General features: G+C 49.7%; 1 pseudogene; it reads right to left on the bottom strand.

Annotated features, from left to right (window-relative positions):
- The window catches only part of LOC121082021, a 44,745-nt pseudogene extending 29,795 nt beyond the window's left edge, over positions 1 to 14,950 (bottom strand).
- Between the last annotated feature and the right edge of the window lie 1,298 nt (positions 14,951 to 16,248).

Here is a 16,248-nt window from a genome sequence, read left to right as displayed (position 1 = left end):
TGTACAACATCTAAACTTTCACAGGTCCAGATCTCCCAGCGGTGCCTTGCAATCCCCAGCTTGTATAAACTCATCTAGCCGCACCAATCTGAGGGAGACCTTCCCAGCAGAACCTGCTGAGCTCTTGCCCGTAATTGCCCTTCAGAAAGGGAACAACACCAGATTAGTAAGCAATTTCATTGTGATCTGTCTTGGTGTTTACATCTTGCTTGCTTTCACCAGGCATCAGCTCCCCATCTTGACAAAGCTGGGCAAAAGTTAAATCCCATGAGGACACCACGGGCAAAATACTCCTGGCAATTTAGCAACCAACTGACAAGTGAACAACGCTGACAGTTCTGTGGCTCAGGCTTTCCCGAAACCGCGCTGCCTTTTCTCTTGCAACCGTACGTTTAGTCAGTGCAGCGTGCAACGAGGCTGCAACATCCTTCGTCCCATGGTATGTTTCTCTTCTACAACCAAAACCCCTTTACTCCACTGGTGCCTTAATTTGCATTATAAAATCATCTGAGTTTGTGAGAATTGATTTCATTAAAAGCTGCCTCCAACCCCAAGACCGACAGTCAAATTACTGGTGATTGAATTGCCTCATCTGTCAACTAAGACCTATTGCAGGAGAAAAACCCAAAGATCATCTAATCTTGGCATACATAATGTTTTGGTAATGGTATAAAAGCCAAAGTCAAGCACTGTAACCACTCCGGTAAAGACAGTCTGTTAGGTCAAAGCATCCAAGACTCCATCTCCATACTGAAAAAATCCTGCACAGAGCCAGCATCTCACAAGCTCTCTCTTTCCCTCTTTCCCTGCACGTAGGCTCTGTTGTCACATCCCTGTACACCCCATGGTAACTCTCCAATCCCACACCTCCATGTAGTATAATGGTACTGCAGGGAGGGATGCAAGGCGGCTCCTAGCACTGTGCCATGTAGGATCATTTCCTGAGCTTCCAGAGCCTGATGGGACATTCCTAAATGGACCTTCTCAGACAGATCCTCTCTAACCCATAGCACAGCACAGCACAATGTAACGTCAGGAAAAGGCAGTGCTGCACCGAGAGCTGCTTCCAGGCACCATTTTCAACTGAAATGTACTGGAATGACATTTATCCTCCGTGAATGCCGTGGAGAAGAAACTCACTATCCAGCCTTAACAATGAGAACGGCAGGAAGAGATTTTTTATATTTATACTATTATTATTTTGTTATTACTACGCTATGCAGCGAAGAGCTGGGTATGGACATGCAGGGGGAGGACAGGCACAAAGACAAGCTGCATAATGGGGAGTGCTTCGGTGTTAGGGTCCCTGCGCCCCCCCGCCCTTATTAAAGAGGAGTCAAAACGTGGCCGTGTTTTCTGGTAGATCCCATGGCAAGGGAGAGTTCTGAACAAGCAACAGCAGAAGGATGCTGAATTGGCCCCATGGATTCATTTGAGAGCTCTGCCGTGGAGTGAAATACACCACACAAGTCCTTAGATAAAGTTGTAAGAGGCAAGGAATGTCCTTATGAAGTGACCCGCTGCAAGAGCAGAGCTCGCAGTACTGACCGAGAGGAAAGGTTAGCATTGGAGATGGGCTGAAAAATGCACTGAAGGTGAAAGCTGGTAGGTTACGCTTGATGCCATAGAGAAGGGAATCTTGAGAAAGGAGGCAGAGAGAAGTGACAGGAGCAGCGCATCGGACTAGGAAACTGTGGCGCCCTGCAGCTGCCTTGCAAAGGGGCAAGAGCCTGAATTCGCCCAGGCCAGATGACAGAAGTTGCAGCAACTAAGAAGTCTCAGTTGTGCAGAGAGAGAATAAAGGACACCGAGGCCAGCTGATGGTCTACAAACTTTGATCTCTCATTCCCTTCTACTCCACTAAGCCTCCTCCCCCTCTCACGTGCACGCACGCTTACACATAGCGGCACACAAAACTATTATGTGATATTAATGTTGGCTTTAACACAACACTACATCCGTACTCAGCAGAAGTTAAGCACACACTAAAGCTGCTTCAGTTCTCCACTAACTAGGAAGAAGCTAAAACAGTCCTGAATTTAAGTCTGTAAGGCTGGCACTCCTACCACCTATGCCATAACTCTTAAATACTGCGTCTCGCATCTACACATTAAGCTCTCCAGGACAGGAAACATCACGCATTAATGTCCAAAGCACAGGTTTAAGTGTTTGTGATGCTGAACAACCATTATAGGGAGTCATTCAAACGAATGCATGACATTAAACTAAAAACTTCCCCCGTCGTTAATAATGATGCAGCCTTGGTCACAGCCTCTAACGCAGGGAAATTAATCCCCTGACATGAGGAGGAAAGCGGTCTCTCCCATGAAAGCCTCTGTAAGTAGAGTTGTTCAAAGACAATTAACAGCTAATGACCTAATCGCCTGTGGAGCAGTGTATTGGTGTGACTCTCCAGCCAACTTGTCATGCCAGCCGGGAGGCCAGTTCTTTTCTGCTGGGGTTGCTGGAGCCACTGAGCTCACCTGGGACGTCGGGGCAGGCACAGCACAAGCAGCAGGGAACCCACTGTCACCCGGTGCAGTCCCCAGCACTGGCTGGAAAAACCACTCCTGGCCCACCATGGCCTCATTGCACAGGGAGAACGTGGTTGTTCTGCTCCCAGGCTGCAAGGGGACGTGGTGACCTGGTCAAGAGTGGGGAGCACTCAGATTTTGAGTGGAGGATACAAGCTTGGGGGAGTACAGTCGAGATACTGGAGGGCTGGGCTGCTATTCAGGGGACACAGCAGAACCGCATGCAGCCGAGGGATGGAAAATGCAAAAACCTGTATTTGGGATGGAAGAATCCCTGGCAGTACAGGCTGGTGGGCACGAAAGCCTTTCTACAGAAGAGGAGCTTAGGGGCTGGAGCACAGCACATACAGGGAGATGCTGGGATAAATGGCTTTGCACAGCCTTGAGAAGGAAAGACGAAGGCTGGTATCACTTGGTCTTACTTTTCGTGTTGAGTGCACACCTGATCAAACTTTGACACCGGTCTTGCTTTGAGCACTGTGTTTGCTCAGATGATCTCCAGAGGTCTCTTCCAAAGTTATTCTATGATTTTATCTTCTCCAGCAGCCCAATTCCATTTCACATGTTCCCCAAATTTCTCATATTATTTCCTATACATCTGTGCATATATATAGGCAGATGGTAGACAGACAGGCATTAGAGGAACTCAACCTTTAAGAACGTTCCCAATGAGGAATTCATTATGACATTTTGCTGAACACTTAAAGCAAAAAAAAAAAAAGAGCAAAAAGACAGGAACCTCAGAGTGTTTAAAAAGAAATCTGAATGAAAGTGGGGGTGACCTAATTAGAATAAAACGCTGCTTATATTCAAAGATCATCAGCTTGAAATTTCAAACTGGCTTTCAAAAGTTCATAACGAAATGGAAGAGATGACTGATGCCTTTGGCTGACATGGGAAATCTTACCAGCTTTTGATCTCTGCGCACACGCAATCCAGTCATTCAGAATTGTACTTTCTTGTGCAGTTTGAAATAAAGCTTTCGTAACGCTTCCCATCCCTTTGCTGCAAATCAGGACTGAAACATTCAATTGACGAAGTTCAGCATAAAATCCGTATCAAGCAGGATTCAACACACGCTGTATCACTCAATAGAACAGTTGGCAAGGACATTGCCAAGAGATGCTACGCACGACCGGGTACTTGTTTTGGTGGTGACGACTAGATCTGGAAATCCCAGAGGGAAGCTGTACAGGGATTTACAAGTTCCTGCCTGTGTATTTCCACAGTGAAAAGAAGCAGCCTGCTTGAATAGCATCCTGGAAGCCTGCTTCAACAGCCTTGCCAGGCTTTGGTAGAAGCCTCTTGGACCTTCGCATTTCCCAGGAGAAAGAGCAAAGAGCCTTCTCTTGACCCCTGTTTTCCTGGGGAAGAAACCGAAGCAACTCAGGTGCACTAAGGCAGACAGCAGGTCTTTGCTGCATTCTGGACCTCAGCTCCTACACCAAAACCTCTGGGACCAAGCAACTCGGAGCTAACTACCAGCCAGCTGAAGTGGTTTCCTTGCAGGTGCAGTTTCCAGAACGCATTACCCTCTCCAGTTCAGCAAACTGGAAAAGCAGTGACTGTCTTCTCAGACCAAGAGGAACAGTACAGGCTGTCCACGACACAGCACGCATCAGGCGCTTGACCAGGAGACTGCCGAAATGCCACGTGCTTGTGGCCTCCCAGGGAATGGGTATATTTGGCCAACAGGGCCACAGGACCATTTCAGAAGGTACTGAAGATCAAGGGCGTTGCTGGTAGCTACTACAGCATGCTAGAGCACTTTCCAGGAGATCTGAGAGAGACAAAGCTCTACAAAAGGCTCCCAACCCACGCACCAGGTATTTGCTGCACCTTTTGCCTGTGCGCCCATTGGCATTCTGCTTTGGGGCTAAAGTGCAGGTTTGAAGCCGCTGCCAGCTCATCTCCGCTTAAGAGCTCATTCTAATGAAGAATATTGTTGCAGAATGGCTGTGTGATCACGGCCATGACTCCCTTAAAGATCTTTGTGAAACAAAGTTAGCGTAAGTTAGCTGAAGCAGGCCTTGCAGCTGTGCTGAGGCATGCTGATAAGGAAGCTGAGAAAGGCACTGACCTTGTGCCTAATGTTGTAACTAACTTTGAGGAATTCGCGTAGACAAGAGAGAAAAAAAATATATGTAGCTAGCTATCCGCAGAAACCGCAAGTAGGAGGACGTATGAAAATGTAACCCTTTAGAGCTTAGCCAATCAGCAGATGACTTGTAGGCATAATTAACTGGAACTGTATATGAGACATAATCGCGCCGTAATAAATCGAAGCTTGCTTTATCACTCACATTGAGTCGGCTGCTTGCTTCCCCTCGCTCGTCGCAAGCGGCGCCCGAACAGGGACCCCCAGTCCTTGTTCTTCACTGGACAGCGAGGACGGAGAAGCACTGGTAGCAGCGACCAGGGAGCAAAGATTGACTGATGCAGGCATCGTAACTCGATCCGTGCTTCAACCGACGACTAATCAAGGAAAGGTTCGCCGTCCGTGAGTGTCTACCCAGGGAAAAGGCTGCATCTTAATCAAGGAAAAGGACTGTTTTAAGCGCGCTATGGAAAAAGAGGTAGCACTCGCTCTTTTACAATGCTTTTTAGAAAAGCGGGGAGTAGGCCCTTTAAAAGATCTGGCCGAGTTAATTACTATGGGAAAAACGAAAGGGTTTTTTACAGACCCCGAAAAAATGTTTGAAGTAGAGGAGTGGCGTGCGTTTAGGGACTGCTTGTGGGACTTAGTTATAGATGACGATAAGGCAGCAAAAGAATTGATGAAATCATGGCGTGAAGTAACTAATTGTATAAAAAGATATCAAGCAGAAAAGCGCCTTGCTGCGGCAGTAACAAGCCGACTTGCAAGCGCAGATCCTAATGCAGGAAAAATTATGCTATGTGAAAATCACATTCCAATACCCTCTTTATCACAAACAGTGCTCTCTGTACCACCTATAGAGCCCACTGTACCACCTATAGACCCTTCGTGTCCTCCGCCCCCCCCCCCCCCCCCCCCCTCCGGCACAGTAGCCTCGGGGGGGCCAGAGGGCGGGGACACATTTGACGAAAGTGGTGCTGAGGAAGAAAATAGCAGTGGGCAGTCAATACAAAATTCTAAAAAAAAAAAAAAAAAAAAAAAAAAAAAAAAAAATACAGTAAAGAAACTGGTGCGTTCTACGCACATTAATTGGCAAAAACTAGCACAAGAAGCAGCTGCTCAGGGAATATTTTATATTGCTGATCAAGTCAACCCCCTACAAGCTTTCCCTGTAACGTATCAGATGAATGCCGCTAACCAAAGACAGGGAACCTGGGAGGCTTTGATTGGAAAATATTAAGTCAGTTACGTAGTACAGTGAATGAGTCAGGCCTCCACAGTGAGCCCACCAGATACACCTAACTTTATGAAAGGGCAGTTATTGTGCCAGTGTATTCTGGAGAATACTAACAGTTACACCAAAGGCATTTTAGTAACCCTGCCCTTAGATTCTTCTGTAGAAACAATGCTAGAGTGAATGAGTCAGGTGCCAGTAGGTCAGCAAGCCTTGCTAGTGGAAGCAATCCAAGCAGTAGGGAGAGATTTAGTGCAAGCCCAAAGTCAGGCATTTGCAGCGCTTGCGCCTCTGCGCCCCCCTGGGGCTACCGTGCCCCCAAAGCCAGCGACCACCACACGCCGAGACTTCCTCTGCTATCGATGCGGGAAGCCAGGACATACCCGTGAACGATGTCGACAACGTCAAGTGTGGTGCCGAAATAGTCAGCAAGGAACTCACAAGACCAATGTCTGTCGGCAGACGGGAAACGAGAAACCGAGCGCGAGGAGCCACAGCGCATCGACCCCAATCGCGACTCCTGTCACCTTCACGACACCCCCTCCAGGAGACATGACCAACTCTTATCGACAGACACCGTGTTACAACCCGCCACCCGAGGGAGCCTCGGCCTGGACCTGGCAACAGAAGTAGTTACAACATTAATTGACAACCGAACACAAAAAATTGCAACTCGTGTCCGAGGACCTCTGATAATTAATGGACAAAGTTATGGTGCTCTATTATTAGGGCGGTCTTCTGGTAGTTTTAAAGGGCTGTTGTAAAGTGTGTTGCTTATAGTAATAATTGTTATCATTGCACTCGTATGTTTAAGCTGTGTTCTCTCTTGTATTTGGAAAATTACTCGAGCGTGTAACTGCACAAGTTTTGCTTGCGCAAAGAGAAAAAGGGGGAAATGTTGCAGAATGGCTGTGTGATCACGGCCATGACTCCCTTAAAGATCTTTGTGAAACAAAGTTAGCCTAAGTTAGCTGAAGCAGGCCTTGCAGCTGTGCTGAGGCACGCTGATAAGGAAGCTGAGAAAGGCACTGACCTTGTGCCTAATGTTGTAAATAACTTTGAGGAATTCGCGTAGACAAGAGAGAAAAAAATATATGTAGCTAGCTATCCGCAGAAACCGCAAGTAGGAGGACGTATGAAAATGCAACCCCTTAGAGCTTAGCCAATCAGCAGATGACTTGTAGGCATAATTAACTGGAACTGTATATAAGACATAATCGCGCCGTAATAAATCGAAGCTTGCTTTATCACTCACATTGAGTCGGCTGCTTGCTTCCCCTCGCTCGTCGCAGAATATTGGATCCCAGGGACCAGATCAAACCTACTGGAAAACCAGGTTCTGGACCCCACAGGGTTTTTGTCAGGGTCTCAGTACCAGTTGCTTTGATCTATCATCTCTGATTGCACTTGCTACTATAGACAAACTGCTGGTAAAGCTGACGATAAATTCTGAAATGTCCCTTCCACCAGCTCAGAGCTTGCCCATTTCTTAACACTGCCTTTGGTCTTCAGGAGCTGAGCTCCTAGAGCTGTCGTCTGCCACGCAGGATCTTCCACAGCCCAAGGGCAGTCCAGCTGCCTTCCTACATTTGCTCGTTCAATCTAACAGAATCAGTCTTGCACGACTGTGCACTGAAGACACCGTTGCACTATAAAACTCCACTCTGCAGCTTGCAGAGTTTTAGCAGAGGCTGCGCCATGCTTCAAACACTATAATCAACAGCAAACCCCACGTGCCCTGCCCATTTCCAGCCACGGCAGCAGCACAGCAGCTCACATGCTCTGGCTCCTTTTTGTCGCTGTTTCCCAACTATACTATCACACAACAGTGTTTTGCGCAAAAAGAGATGAGCTCCCTACCTCTGCGTGCTGATGCAGTAGCGGGCCGCCCCGTTACCAATGTTGCGAACCAGCAGTGTTTTCTGGGTGCTGTACTTGACTGGACAGGCTGAGAAATTCACCTGGTCGGGGAAGTCCAGGATAGCTCGGGCACCTATAGCTCGGAGAGGCACAACAAACTTCTCCCTTTCTGTGATGCAGATGAGCTCGTGGAAATAAACCTGCAGGGAAAGAAACAATCTCAGCACAATGCTTTTAGTACTTTCCCCACGGCAGAAGGAAAACTGCTGTTTTCTATGACTGTAGCAGTATCATTCAGTAACACAACAGTACTTTTTACCTTCATGAGCTTTCATTCCAGTAGCATGACTTGCACAGGGTCGTTAACTTGCAAAGAAGAAACAACCCCATTGACTCACCTGCTTTTGCAGCAAGCTGGCAGCACCACAATTATCTGATGCTTTGATTCTGAGACACCAGAACAGTCTCTTCATGCAAGGGATCACAGCACTAACGCAACCTGCTTCAATCGCCACTGCAGACTATTGGAAGCACCACTGAGAACCCAGCTGTGCCACAGCACTAACTCCAGTGCCAGCAACGCGGCGACCTTGTTGAAGCTTGGCAGGGGATGCTCAGGTACACTTTCAAAAGGACTTCACCACATGCATAGTCAACGGTCAGTCTTTGGTGAAATACTTCACAAGCCGGGCACGGTAATTGCGGCAGCGTCAGGGCAGTGTAGGGTACGGCTGTATTTCCTGCCCCTTCTCACAGCGTTACAGGGCCAAGGCTGGGGACACGCACCCTTCAAAAGCCACCTGATCCACCTCCCCACACCAGAGCTGGCTCAGCTCCAGACCCAAACTGTTTTTGCGAGAGGTTTCACAAGTACCTAAAAGCGCTAACAGTTCCACCCCTGCCCTCAGCAGCCTACGCCACCTCTGCGCTAGAGTTAAAGGGTGTTAGTTCTTCCTGTGTCTGAACTCCGTTTCCCTTTACATCTCACCCAGCCTCAGGGGACACAGGAGACAGCTCTGGCTGATGCCTTAATCACACCCCTCTGTAAGGTCTGTTCTAGAGGAGTAAGTGACGGGGTGCCTGGTTAGCACACCCACCCCAGGCAGGCGGCATCGGGAGCTGCACATGGGGGACACTCAGACACCCCGCCAGAGCAAAGCCGGCTGTGCAGTCCCAGCCACTGCCTTCTGCAGAACAGAGCCAGGCAATCCCCCCCGCGCCCCGGCTGTCTGGCGTTTAGCAGCAGGAAGGCAAATCAAACTACCAAAATCATGTTACTGTAGAGATGAGCAGAGCAGTCTCCAGATGTATGGCGTGGCATCGCTGCGCTGGAACTATCACCTTGCCCCTACTGAAATCAGTGGTAAATCTGCTGCCATAGGGCCAGGACCCATCAGCCCCAGCAGCGCTCTTATTGATGAGCTGATAAAAACTCTGCTTCTCGTCACTCACTGGCTGCCCTGATTTTTTCCTCAGTGCTTTTAATTAATTTGATATTTTTATCATTGTTGAAGCAGCAAGCGCTTTAGGATTTTAATGATTTAGGAATTGCATACAGCAGCAAACTCCCTTCAGCAGAACTGTTCCAGACTCCCCCACAGCTGGGATTTCCTGCTCCCGTCCCCATCCCCTCCTGGAAGGGCCCTAAGGCAGCCAGCCCAGGCACAGACACGTACCTATTGCTCTAACGCAAGCGCTGACAGCCAGCGCCTCACCCACCACCCAGCACCTCGCCTACCACCTGCTCAGCTGCGGTTTAAGCTTGTCAATACAGATGCTGCCCCATCCAAGAAAAAAAGGCATAATCTCTTTTTCTAGACATCTCAAATATTCACCCTAGAAACTGCAGAAGGGCTTTTGCTTTTCCTGTTTGGAAGGTAAAATACTAGGAAGGGGACTGCAGCAAGCAACCTGCATGATTTAATACCGCATTTCAGGAAAGCGTTTCATCTTCAGCAAGTCGTTCTGAATTGGCAATTTTGTACTCAATCTTGCAGCCTAAGCCTTCTAAAATAAAAGCTATGGGCAGCCCATATGAATTTAAAGCACCTATTATCTGGGTACTTCACGTCCCGCACTGTTTCGATCCTCAGAAACTCATTAGCAAATGAAGAATGTTATTTGCTTTTGTTGTTGTTGTTCTTTTGGCCACACTACTGTAACAAAGGCATTGCAAAGCCAGTTGAAAGCTACCTGCCTTATTAAGTCTTGGCATGCCATATTTACTTAGCTCCCTCTTTCAGGTGCCAGGTAGGCAGAGGAGGATGCAAGTTCAGATCAGCAGGAGGATAAAGAAAAAAGGAACTTCAACAACTGGAGCTACTTGAAGGAAGTAAAAGGAAGTAATTGTCAAGGCGTTGTCATTGCTAAGGAGCAAATGGATCAACAGCAATGCAATTAAGAGCCCAAGAAATAAATCCCCCCCAAAAGCAAGCACAGGCAGCCTTCCCAGCTCCGTTGCTGCTGAGGGGCGCTGGGACCACCTGCACAGCAATGCACAAGGGATTTCTCCAGGGACCTGAGGGCAAGGCTAAAGCAGCAAGGATTTGGTTTCACAGAGACAACCACGACCTTGAGAGAGAAAGATGCCTCTCGCCATTCCTGCAGATGCACATTATGCTCCAAGCCCTCTCTCCAGGGACACCGTGGGACATGGCATCCCGTGCAAGGCTTGACTCAGCACTTCAGAGCGGGCTGACCCTTCAGCCACGCTCTACCACCCCACCAAAGTGGGACCTTGCACCAAGCTGAATGCAGCATCAGCCCAAACAGGGGGAAAGCCAAGGCAGAGGGGTGCTAGGCAGAAGCTGGCTGTTTGTGCCGCTGTGAACCCATGGTCCCTTAAGCTTCTGAAAGCTGAATTGCCCTCCCTTGGGGGCCACAGGTTGCAAAGTCTCTACTGCAGCACTGTTACCAGGGCACTAACTCTGCTACGCACTTGCTTGCAGCCTAGGGGCACAGTTGAGACCAGTGCAAAATGTTGTTCTACTTTGCAACTGCAAACCCTTAGCAGACTGTTTAAGACCAGGTTTCTAAATAAACGTGCCTGGATGACAGAGGGGTTGCATCCCATCTATGCGTTAAAGTTTGCTGTGTTTAGACACAGCTTCAGGCTATAGGTTTTCATGAAAATACGACTTCATCCTGCATACAACTCCCCTCTCAGTTTCAAGGAAGATACAGACAGTTGTACGATGGTTCCCCTTCTCGTGCTCCCCTGTGACAAGCAGTAAATTACAAGCTCTGGCCTTCCAGGTATCACCACTGGCACCTGAACTGGCACCCACTGAGACTGAAGCAGCTGCTCGTCTTGGGTGTTGTTTCAGGCTCTTTGTAAACTCAGGCTAACAGCAATTACTGTCACAGCAATATCAACCCTAACTGCCCAGAACCCCAAACTCAGATGTCAGTTTCCCTGCATAACCTATCCCAAATGCTTCACCGAAGTCCTTGCAGCAGCCAACTTGCAAAGAAAAGATCCTGTAGCATGAGGTAACACGGCAAGCCAAGCAGGGAAAGCTCCCGCTGAAACCCTGATATCAGAAAGGCTGGAAAATAAGGGCCGTGACAACAGAGGAGAGACCAGAGGATGAAGATCCGTTCGCAGCAGAGGGGGTGCCCCTGCGCCTGCCCCCCTCAGCCGCCGGTTCGCAGGAGTCTTTGAAATGAGTCACTTGGCTTCAGGTTCATGTGGCGCCGTGCCATTTGCCTTGGTCTTCTGCCCCTTTCCTCCTCACAAGAGTCATCTTAAAAGTATTCTTGGAATAGCTTCTGTGCACAACAAAACATCTAGCAGGGCTGGGCTGAATTTTAAAGGACTTCATTTCAGTAACGCAATAACTCACTGTCCTGTCATATTTCAGAGTAATCAATGTGCATTAATTCAGTCTCCACTGAGCATCAGCAATGAATTTCACAAACCTCACAGACTGAACTTGCATTGCCTGAAAACAGTGCACTGCTACAGTGGAAAGAGCAAGAGGACAACACAGAATAAGCTGTGCTATGTTTTTATGTGCTTCTTACTGCCTTCTTCCTTTACAAAAACTATTAATAAGCCTGAAGGATGCACAAATGGAAGTATTTCTGTCTGTTGTTTATCTGCCAGTCAGTGCCACAATGGTTCCCAATTCAGCAGAGGCCGTCAGACCATAACGCAAGAACGCACGGGAACAGGGGCTGGCACGAGAACACCCACGCTGTACAACTGGAGCCATAAAACAGAAACGTGCAAATCAGAAGCAGCAAGAGTAACAAACTGGAAATGTTGCCCAGCAGAAAAATTAGCAGTTCATTTATAACACAAGTGCCAATAAACCAAGAGGCACACCAGCTATTCCTTTTCTGACAGTCCGAGCACGTGGCACATTCCCAAATGACTGCGAGACAGTAGGAAACTGCTCATTTTCCAAGAAAGGGCTACGTGGCATTTCAGCCACTAACAACTCACATGGCCCTATTACTTAGGGCTGAGGCACAATTTTACTCCTTTCAATCAGGACTGACTTCACTGAAGTCAGACTTACTCCAGGGAAGGACAGATTCAAAGCAAGAGAATGACACAAACCAGCTCCTCATCAGGAAGGCCCGGACCCCACTTCACTGGGTTACCCACAGTCGCTGTGGATCATGCAGTATCAGAGATGTAGGGGTTATTCAAAGGTAGCACTCTTGAGCCTTCCACAACTAACACACAGATACTCTGCAGGCAAGCAACTGCAAGCCCAACACAGGTGGCTTTACAGAACCATCTCCCAAAGCCTGCCTCTTGGCCAAGGGCTTTGCAAGGTGCTCTGCACATCCTGACCATGCTACTGATGCATTTCTAGCTGAGCGACAGCACTCCGGCACTTCGCTGACTCACACTCCATCAAGTACGAGACAAAAAGTCCGTTTTGTACAACGTTCTAGTTCTGCTGTATAATCCCCACGTGCTCCTCACCAAGCAGCCCACATCCCTCTGCCAGTGCCCTGCAAGGAGCACAAAACCCAGGTCGGCAGAAACCGCCAGGGTGTCGCTCAAGCTGTGCAGAGGACCTCGCTGGCACAGCTCCCTAATGCCACACACTCACCAGTTCAAGGGCAAGACAAGGGACAAAGTACTGGACATGAGTGCTCCTGGGAGTTATCTCACCCTACTTCTATTTGGGGTGATGTTCATGTGTTGCTCTGCTGCTTCTCTGTAGTTGAAGAGCAGCTCTTTGCCCTTCACGGGAACCGATTTACTTCCATCCCAAAAATGAATGCTCATGAATACTAATAAATCACATTTTAAAGGAAGCAGCGTCCCCTGCAAAGCCCATCTCGGTGAGATTAAGCTCTTATGTCACTTGGGCAGTATGGAGAACTGCCCTAGGCCAACATCATTTTAACCTTCCATACGAATGACGTAAAACAATTTCTCAGTCCCTCCCCAAAGCAACCGATCATTTCACAAGCATGGGGAGCCAGGCACCACAGGGCATTTCCTCTCTAGTTTGCCACAGCCATGCTGTTTGAGGATAGGACAGGGTGTTAAACTAAGTGTAAGCAGCAAACGGAAGATGAGAGAATAGCTGTGCCCAAAGAGAGCCTGCACCTCTGGCCTGGTGCAGAAACACCAGCTGGCTCAGAGCGACCCCCTCACCTTGCATCACCCACAAAGTCACGCAAAGAACTGTGCCAAGAGGCAGCAGAGTGCTGGTGCAAAGAGTCAGCCTGCCTGTCTGTGTTCCCCTGCAGGGCTTCCTCCCTTCCATGCCAGGTACTAAACCCTTTGGCCTTAACAAGCCTCCAGGTAACACCGCCGCCCCTTCACATCACGGCACAGTGCCAGACTTGCCAGGGCCACAGCACCGATGCTCCAACCTCCGAGCAAAAGCATGGCACACGGGGCAGGGAATAGGTGCCAGCTGACACAGCAACCACAGCCCCATGCACGCAGGCACAGCCACACCAGCGTGACTGCCCAAAGGCTCCAGGCTAACACTCTGCCTGCAGATTCTACCTGCCCCTTCATTCCTGTGTGCGCTCCAGATGCCTCTGCAGCACACCAGCCTCCTGCTGCTTAAAGACATCTGGAGCTCAGCGTGTCTGGGCCAGGCTGGCTCCCTGCCACGAGCACAGCGCATCTTCTCCCCTAGAATCACAGCTGGAGCACAGGTGGGCGAGTATCCTCAGGGGCAGCACAGCGGCAAGGCTGGAACACAGAGGGTATGAAAAAGCATCACCTTCGCTCCAGCCCAGGCTGAGGCAGGGAACTGGTTGCCAGATGGGAAAGGGGAAAGCTCTCTGGATCTAGCCATTCCCCTAGCGTTCTCCATCATAATTAAGCCCCTAACATCGAGCAGAGAGGTGCGATGGCTAAACACCTTATCAGCACCCCTCCCTGCCATTTCCCTACTGTCCCACGTGCACCTTCCCCTGAAAACGCCCAGGAAAGCACAGGGAGGGAACGCACAGCTCGTCAGTCCCTGCTGCGGTGGCATCGCATGGTGCTGCCAGCCAGGATGTGACCAGCTGCAGGCTGCCTGACCACAGCCTAGAGCAAACCTCGCAGCACGGCATGGGCTATAACCGGTGTGCAACAAAAGTGCCGGCTTCAGACAGAGCGTTCCGCCGCCTCACTACTGCGGCCAACACGATACGCATTCAAGAAGCGACTCCAGTTTTCAAAGGTGGTGGTCCTCACTCTGATCAGGCTCAGCTTTGGGTCCTCCAAACAACAGGTTTGTATTTATGCAAACAGGCTTTTGTATTTATAATTATCAGAGCAAACCCCTAATTATGCAGCAATGGTCAGATACTAGAAACCAACACCATGAGAGGCCACCCCACCACACAGTGCACTCTTATCCCTGAAGCCAACAGACATGGCATTAAACGTTCCAGCACCGAAGGATAATCACAGTCTGAAGCATAGAAGAGCCTCCAGCCTACGACAGCATCATCTTCACCACAGGAAAAGTTTCCCCCAGCTGTAGATCCAGTGCAATGCCACTGAAACCAGGACAGTGCCTCAAAACCCACAGCAGATGCCCTGTTCTGAACCCAGCCCCGCAGGATCACCTCCCACTGAAGGCACACATCTCTCGGGGCCTCCAGTCTCACCTTGTTCTCACCAGGGGAGAAAACGATGCGGAAAGTCGCAAGCATGCCAGGCAGTACCTTGCGGCACACAGCATGGTGGCTGATCAGCTTGAAATAAGGCGAGCTCTCCAAGATGACCTTCACCAGCCCAGGAACCTGCAGAAAAGAGAGGGAAGTACGATCTTGCAGCTTGTGGAAACAGGAGGAGAAGAGACCTGGTGACACCACCTTTGCAAAGCACTTTTAGCTCTGGAGGTACATGCACGTAACGCATAAGAGTGAACATTAATCCCTTCTGCCTGGGCAAAACAGCTCGAGGCCAGAGGCAGCAGGGCGATGAAGGAAGGGCCAAGCAGGGAAGACACCAGCAGCACGGAGGTATAATAGCTGAATCAAGTCACCCGTGTATTCAATAAGCCCAGAGAATCTGCTGGCTTCTGCCCGTACACATCCAGGCAGACATGCCCCTAGAAGGGGCATGTATTATCTGAAGGCCAAACAGTACGTGTTAATCCTGGGGGAAGGAAGAAATCCACTTTAACGTGCTGGGTTTGAGCGGGGCAGTCTAGCTGCGGTGCTACAGCCATGTAGGCAGACCAGCAAGAGGGGACCACAGATACTGTGGCCTTACTGGGAATAAAAGCAGCAAATGAAGAGCAAAAGGAGGAGACACAGGAAGACAAAGAGACAACCCCAGAAACAGAGAGATGGCTGGGAAAATCCAAAGGGAGCTGGAAAGAAGCAAGGGAGAAGCACAATAGGCTACAAGGAAAGGCTGATGCAGAGGATGAGAGCCAGCAACCTGGCACAGTGATGGAAAGCCAGGCGACCCCCCAGGCTGTGCCTATTAACTAGGGGCTTCAAAGGCATTTTCTGCCCCGAGATACATGACTGGCACTGGCTGGTGGTGGTTTCATTATTAAAAGCCAACCTCTGCTCTCCGGAGGCTCCTGCTGCCTGTGACTGCAGCCAGGCAGCTGCCAGCGCAGGCAAGCCAGATCCCCGGGGACCCCTGCCCACCCCCAGCAGTCCCTGCAGGCACCCTGCTGCACGGTTCTGCCCTCTGGGGCACCACCAGCACACAGACGGCACACAGGCATTTTCCTAGCACATAGACAGCAACCCCTGAGCGCCAAATCTCAAAGTCTGAAGCAGGTGATTTGGACTGGTGGGCAGCTTCACGGATCAACAACAACCCCACATGAGGCTTGGAAAAAATGGAGGCTCATTCTGCACCACCCACCCGAGCCTGGTAACCCGCGGCCAAGGCAGTCCTGAACTCTCCAAACGCCCTTGGAACCCAGCAATGCCCGGGGGCAGCGAGTTCCAGGAGCCAACTTCACAGTGCAGACAAGCATTTTGGTCACCGTGTCCCTTGGAAGAGGAACACGTGTGGCTCAGACCTTCAGCAAAAGCCACCCAGAACATCTGAGGGTGCTGAGGAACAGCCTGAA

Source organism: Falco naumanni, unplaced genomic scaffold, assembly GCF_017639655.2.
Source record: "Falco naumanni isolate bFalNau1 unplaced genomic scaffold, bFalNau1.pat scaffold_152_arrow_pat_ctg1, whole genome shotgun sequence".
Taxonomy (NCBI): Eukaryota; Metazoa; Chordata; class Aves; order Falconiformes; family Falconidae; genus Falco; species Falco naumanni.
Note: the sequence above shows the minus strand (reverse complement) of the source record. Positions and strands in the feature narration are given on the sequence as shown.